Source organism: Triplophysa rosa, linkage group LG23 (assembly GCF_024868665.1).
Source record: "Triplophysa rosa linkage group LG23, Trosa_1v2, whole genome shotgun sequence".
NCBI classification, from domain to species: domain Eukaryota; kingdom Metazoa; phylum Chordata; class Actinopteri; order Cypriniformes; family Nemacheilidae; genus Triplophysa; species Triplophysa rosa.
This window is the reverse complement of record NC_079912.1, coordinates 4392859-4400469: the sequence shown is the minus strand read 5'-3', so window position 1 is coordinate 4400469 and position 7611 is coordinate 4392859. Positions and strand designations below refer to the sequence as shown.

Here is a 7611-nt window from a genome sequence, read left to right as displayed (position 1 = left end):
GAGTCCCTCGCGAAACACCGTTTTAAGAGCGGTTTCATCCCATCCACTTTGTGCCGTTAATGTTCTGAACTCGATTGCAAATTCCGCCGCAGAATGTGAACCCTGGCGTAAATGCAGCAACTGTACAAAAACATCCTTCCCTCCCTCCGGATATTCAAAGACTTCTCGGATCTGGGTAACGAAGTGACTAAAAGAGGTTTGTACTCGTTGATCATCCTCCCAAACAGCAGCAGCCCAGTCTAAGGCCCTGCCGGTAAGTAGAGTCATTAAAAATGCACATTTCTTAGTATCCTGACTGAATGCCTCAGTTTGATTGGAGAAAAAAACTCTACATTGGCGAAGGAATCCCCGACACTTTTCTGGTGAGCCATCAAATTTATCAGGAAGTGCAAATCTTACCGGTGACGCTGATGGAGGTGGGAGAGATCAAACATATTGGATTAGATTTCCGTTTGCAACTCTTAAATTGTTAAGATGTTCCTGGTAACCCTTTAACATCTCGCCTTGATAAACGAAAGCTGTTTGGAGCTGAGATACTTCCACTGGATTCAAGGTAGGCAAAGTATTCTGTAATGGAGTCGACATAGAGGCAGTGTTAGAATCCATATGCAGACATTTAATGAAGGGTAATCTTAATACAATCCAGTAAATAGATCTGTGGTCAATAAACAGGCAGTAAATCAGTTACAAAGGGTCAGTCCAATCAGGCAAACAAAGCAGTAGCAGTAATCCAATAAACGTAAATCCAATAGCAAGCACAATGGTCATAACAGGTAATCAAAGTAGTATAAATGCTTGGTAAGGCAGTAAGGGTATAACTGGCAATACTTCGCAACATGTGGCAGGCATGGTTTGGTGCAGTGTTGGCTTGCTCACCGGGAGACTGCATTTATTTATTCATTCAGTTATTTATTAGATATTATTTATTATAATGATCTTGCTTGGTCTATAAACACCATGCACTGTGCTGTGTTCTACCTTTCTGTATTTTTCTTATTTGCTCCTGCAAAGCTGCTTTGGAACAATGTACATTGTGAAAAGCGCTATATAAATAAAATTGAATTGAATTGAATGGTTTGTTTAAATATGGCCGACACAGGAATTGAGGGCGTGGCATGAAAGTCCACTCTAGAATTCCGGAGATGGCTCCCTCTGGTGGGTGGCTGGTTGATTAGCAGCCCTAGTCATTACAGAAAACATACAGACAAAATAGTAAAAACTCAACCTCCAAGTCTGTCCTATAAATTAGTACCAACCATCGCCCCAAAAGAAAGGCTACAGTGTTTTTCACCTATAAAACAGGAAGATTTAATTAAACTTATTGCAACATCTAAACCTACAACTTGCTTATTAGACACCATACCAACTAAATTATTAAAAGAGTTACTACCCGTTGCAATTGAGCCCATTTATAACATTATCAGCTCCTCAATTAATCTAGGCCATGTCCCAGGACCCTTTAAACTGGCCGTCATTAAGCCTCTTCAAGAAACCAAACTTAGACCCCAATGAACTAGGAAACTATAGACCGATTTCAAATCTCCCTTACCTGTCTAAAATACTAGAAAAAGTAGTGTCCACTCAGTTGTGCTCTTTCTTACAAAATAATGACATACACGAAAAATTCCAGTCAGGCTTTAGACCGCATCATAGTACTGAAACTGCGCTCGTTAAAATTACAAACGACCTGCTTATAGCATCAGATAAAGGTAACATCTCACTCCTAGTCCTGCTCGACCTTAGTGCTGCGTTCGATACTGTAGACCATAAAATACTTCTAGATCGCTTACACAATTATACCGGTATTCAGGGACAGGCACTACAATGGTTCAGATCTTACTTATCAGACAGACATCAATTTGTCCATTTAAATGGGGAATCATCAAATCTAACGCAAGTAAATTATGGATTACCTCAGGGATCGGTTTTAGGACCCTTGCTATTCTCCATATACATGCTGCCCCTTGGAAACATTATTAGAAAACATGGAATTAGCTTCCACTGTTATGCAGATGATACTCAGCTATATATCTCATCAAGACCAGATGATTCCTTCCAACTATCCAAATTGGCAGAGTGCATCGACGATATAAAGCATTGGATGACTTGTAATTTCCTTCTTTTAAATTCTAATAAAACAGAAATATTACTTATCGGACCAAAGACACGTGAGCAGAATATTTCGGATTATGACCTGCAAATTGAAGGCTGCACTGTTACTCCAACAAATACAGTTAAAGACCTTGGCGTTATATTAGACAGCAACCTGTCATTTAAAAATCACATCTCAAATGTCACAAAAACAGCCTTCTTCCACCTTAGAAATGTTGCCAAANTTTAAAGACGTACTGCTCATTTTTAACCACGTTCCAATAGCAGCCAGTTCTGACAGCAAATAATCAGGACGATATCGGCTCTATACATTTGTGAGCCACAGGAGGAAGGGCCAGTCAATTCCAGTTGTAGATTTTTAATGTTGAATAGAAGAGCCATGGTCTGTCCTGTGGGTTTTGGCAGGTGTGGGTGAATGGAGGCACAGGATGGAACACGTTCAGTCAGTGAGAGGCAGTAAGCAAGGTTAATTCATTTGTTAAGCATCTTGTGCTCTATGAAGATGCTTTTATGAAATACACTCACCTAAAGGATTATTAGGAACACCATACTAATACGGTGTTTGACCCCCTTTCGCCTTCAGAACTGCCTTAATTCTATGTGGCATTGATTCAACAAGGTGCTGAAAGCATTCTTTAGAAATGTTGGCCCATATTGATAGGATAGCATCTTGCAGTTGATGGAGATTTGTGGGATGCACATCCAGGGCACGAAGCTCCCGTTCCACCACATCCCAAAGATGTTCTATCGGGTTGAGATCTGGTGACTGTGGGGGCCATTCTAGTACAGTGAACTCATTGTCATGTTCAAGAAACCAATTTGAAATGATTCGAGCTTTGTGACATGGTGCATTATCCTGCTGGAAGTAGCCATTAGAGGATGGGTACATGGTGGTCATAAAGGGATGGACATGGTCAGAAACAATGCTCAGGTAGGCCGTGGCATTTAAACGATGCCCAATTGGCACTAAGGGGCCTAAAGTGTGCCAAGAAAACATCCCCCACACCATTACACCACCACCACCAGCCTGCACAGTGGTAACAAGGCATGATGGATCCATGTTCTCATTCTGTTTACGCCAAATTCTGACTCTACCATTTGAATGTCTCAACAGAAATCGAGACTCATCAGACCAGGCAACATTTTTCCAGTCTTCAACTGTCCAATTTTGGTGAGCTCGTGCAAATTGTAGCCTCTTTTTCCTATTTGTAGTGGAGATGAGTGGTACCCGGTGGGGTCTTCTGCTGTTGTAGCCCATCTGCCTCAAGGTTGTGCGTGTTGTGGCTTCACAAATGCTTTGCTGCATACCTCGGTTGTAACGAGTGGTTATTTCAGTCAAAGTTGCTCTTCTATCAGCTTGAATCAGTCGGCCCATTCTCCTCTGACCTCTAGCATCAACAAGGCATTTTCGCCCACAGGACTGCCGCATACTGGATGTTTTTCCCTTTTCACACCATTCTTTGTAAACCCTAGAAATGGTTGTGCGTGAAAATCCCAGTAACTGAGCAGATTGTGAAATACTCAGACCGGCCCGTCTGGCACCAACAACCATGCCACGCTCAAAATTGCTTAAATCACCTTTCTTTCCCATTCTGACATTCAGTTTGGAGTTCAGGAGATTGTCTTGACCAGGACCACACCCCTAAATGCATTGAAGCAACTGCCATGTGATTGGTTGATTAGATAATTGCATTAATGAGAAATTGAACAGGTGTTCCTAATAATCCTTTAGGTGAGTGTAATTTCACCACTCGTTATATTAAAATATCTAAAATGTTATATAATACATATAAAACAAATGTTATGTTTAGTTTAAACATGTCACATCAGCCTTTAGTACCTCACATCAGTTGTTAATCAGTGGTTCTCAACCACATTCCTGGAGCCCCCCAAAACTGCACATTTTGCATGTCTCTTTAATCAAACACACCTGATTTAGGTCAACAGCTTTTTAGTGGAGACCTGGGGTAGGTTGCATAAACATTGCCACCATGGTAAGACCGTATCTTAACTAGTTTTACCAACTAACAGTTAATCAAAGTGTGGTAATCAGTCTTGTCTTTGATTTAAATAAGGCTATTATACTTTTCTATGTAACTAACTTTAAAAAGTTAGTTCCGCTTTGAGGAAAGAGAAACAACAATAACAGATGACTAACTTTTCAGAGTAGTCTAAGCAGTTTATGCAACAGGCACCTGAATTGGGTGTCATTAAAGGGGCTTCAGGAAAATAGTTGAGAACCACTGATGTAGAATACATTTACAGGGACACTCCATTAAACAACTCCACCAAAAACAACTAAGTGACAGCAATATGTCTAAAAGCTGATTTATACTTCTGCGTCAGACTTAGGCTGTGCATTGGTTTTCATTTATACTTCTACGTCGTTGTCCACGTCAACATGCAGTACACATGAAGACCGCTAGTCTGCAGTGTCCACGGGCATGTTGTTTGTGTAACCCGCAGTACCACAGCAAAAGCAGAAGAAAAAGCGGCTTGTCAGAGAAGCATCAGTCGTGACGGTGGCAAATAATATCCAAGAACAGATAATTTCTTTAAAACTATAAAAAAGAGACTACAACGGAACAGGAGAAGATGGCATTCTTTCAATCTCCACAAGAATTGTACCATAAGTGTGAGTAATGTATAATGCTATGTTGTATAACAAATTTTATACCATGGTCTTTTTGAATACTCTATTCTGATTGGCTGGAAGGTGTGCATTAAAACCCTTTAACCACAGGTAGCTCCAAGTTTGTTTACATTTGAAATTTAACTGACAAAATCTTTGATCTAAAATTTCACTGTAAACATCAATAAAAAATTTAACTTGGCAAATGACCATGGTATAAGCGGAATAATCCACAACTAGCCGTGCGTTAAAGGGTTTTAATGCACTTCGCAGAGGCAACCACTCTCCGCTTCACGTCGGGTGGTTCTTGGCCTCCACGTCGTGCATTAAAACCCTTTAATGCACAGCTAGCTGTGGATTATCCCTTACATAAAACACTTGTTCTTTGATTTGATTTATATTACATTAAAGTATATTAAAGTGAACAAAATCACACACTAAACAAATACATAGAGAGGGAGGAGTTTTAGCCCACCAATCACAGCATAGAACACGCTGTTAGATTTTTGGAGAGGTGCATGTCAGGCAACTGCGTAGGCTGCGCGTACTACACAGCCTATGGCGTGTCTACGGTGTAGGTTTGACACAGAAGTATAAATTGGGCTTAAGAGTGCAGATTGTAATAAATTATTATTATCATTTTTTTGCATCGCTTACCCATCTTGCTCTGCACCACGTGCCCTCGCAGTCCGGTTTCCTCCCCTGTGCGTACTACACAGCCTATGGCGTGTCTACGGTGTAGGTTTGACACAGAAGTATAAATTGGGCTTAAGAGTGCAGATTGTAATAAATTATTATTATCATTTTTTTGCATCGCTTACCAATCTTGCTCTGCACCACGTGCCCTCGCAGTCCGGTTTCCTCCCCTGCCCCTGGCACCAATAAGCCACTTCGACACTGCCTTTTCTCCTTCTTTTCTGTTTATTTGGTTTGTAAGGGCTTTTTTTTTCAAGCTGCCTGTTAAATGCATAAAAACAAAGAGCATAATAGAGAGATTAAAATCCATATTTGACCACTTGCATCAAAGAAGCAGTTCTTGTTGTTTTCCACAAAACAATGGTTTCATATAAAACATTGACATATGTCTTAGTGTTTTCTTTTTTTTCCAACCATGAAAAGAGTCTGTAAACACTGTCACAATTCTCATTTACATCAGAAAACCACTTACCCAGACAGCAAGCTAACAGGTACAAATTATTGAATCAATGTTAAAAACTGTTGATTTGTCAATGTTAATTGCATTGAATCAATATCACTTTTGCACCTACAATTAATGTAGAAAAAATGTATACTGAATGACATAGCATAGACTTCTTCATGGGTAGTGTTTGGCTATTTCATGTCATTCTGTAGCCTAATTGTTCTAATTGTGTACTAGTGTTAAAAGCATGTTACATACACGGACAATAAACATTAGGCCATTGCAAACTGTCTAACGATTTTTATACATGATAAATTATACATGCAGACATTCATATGAGGACTGAGGAGTTTTAAACAGCAAATTTGTCGTTAAGATAACAAATTTTATTTTAAACATGAAACATGTACTCCTAGCTGGCTTACGGGCATGCTCTCTCACGTGCAGCAGTCCCGAATGTGCAGAACGTGGAGATCGCATAATTCAGTGGAAAATCAATGTTCATTATAGTTCAGTGAATAAATTCCTATTAATCATATGAGAGTGCATTAATATCTCAATGCATGTGCACAATTATTGGACTGAAACCACTATGGTCTGTGTTTTGCGTAGTTCTGTGCTTAAAAATAAACGGGAGCAGACAGATTGAACAGGTTACATTCTAAATACAGATAACGTTAGCTGGTGTTTGATGTGCACACTATAAATGTCATTGAGGTATATTGTACAACTGTAGTCAAATATAGGCCTCAACTCGAAACAATTTACTAAATGATGTTTTATAAACAAGGTTCAGGAGGAGAAGGGCAGATAATGAACTCGGCTGTCTTTCGATAACCATCACTGCAATTACAGCATCTCCCCTATAAATAGTCAAGACGCCTTACCTACACTCTTTCGAAACTCTTGCAAACCCTCCTCCACCCCGTCGCCTCACCATACCTCTTCAGCTCAGCACCGGGGGATAGCCCGGGTCAGGGCCCACTCCGGCCCGGGACTCTTTCCCCGGTCATGGGGCGGGAGTTCGAGCTCGGAACCCTCGCCTTGGGACACGCCAAATACGCATACTATTCCGTCCCACCTTTATTATCTGTGAGGCGAACTCGTGAATACACAGTTTGTGAATTATAAATTATAAGAAAATATATTACTCTAATATTGTAACTCCTATCGTTTTTGTTACGGCGAACATTTTTCTAAAAGAGGCGCGATTTTTGAGGCTAGATGTCTAACTGTAATTGTCGACATTCTAATGAGACAATGAGCTAAACTAATGCTTTGGTTATCATTATGTTGTGAAAACGAAGTATTTCTAAAAAAATTTACTTTTCAATTTTTATGTAGTGTTCTTACCTTGAGTATAGTTGACAGCAAAATCACCCACGGAAAATGGACGAAAGTGGCGCGCAACAGCGGGTGGGGGATGGGTAGTGCTGTTTAAGATCTCGCGATAAAGTTGACAGGGGGATGGGCATTGCTGCGTGAGTTCCTGCAATAGTTTTGACCTCACAATTGTATTTTATTTTTTTAAATCGTGGGCTCTTGATCTTTTTAAAATCAGAAAATGTGTTACAATTGCATGAGTGTTCACATTTTTTAATTTTGATTTAAGTAGCTTGTTAGTCCAAGTGTCAAAGCAACAAAAATATTTTAAATACTATGTCTATATGATTTTGATATTAATTAATTAAATTAAAATTAATTCAAGTGTCACAACAACAACAAA

The 7611-nt window shown here is 39.7% G+C and overlaps 1 long non-coding RNA gene across 1 annotated transcript; it reads right to left on the bottom strand.

Annotated features, from left to right (window-relative positions):
- Positions 1-5263: 5263 nt before the first annotated feature.
- On the bottom strand, positions 5264-7308 carry LOC130546847 (uncharacterized). Its single transcript, XR_008961834.1, has 4 exons — positions 7239-7308; positions 5566-5701; positions 5402-5475; positions 5264-5311 (listed from the first exon to the last, which is right to left on the bottom strand). It is a non-coding gene; the product is annotated as an uncharacterized LOC130546847 (long non-coding RNA).
- Positions 7309-7611: the final 303 nt, after the last annotated feature.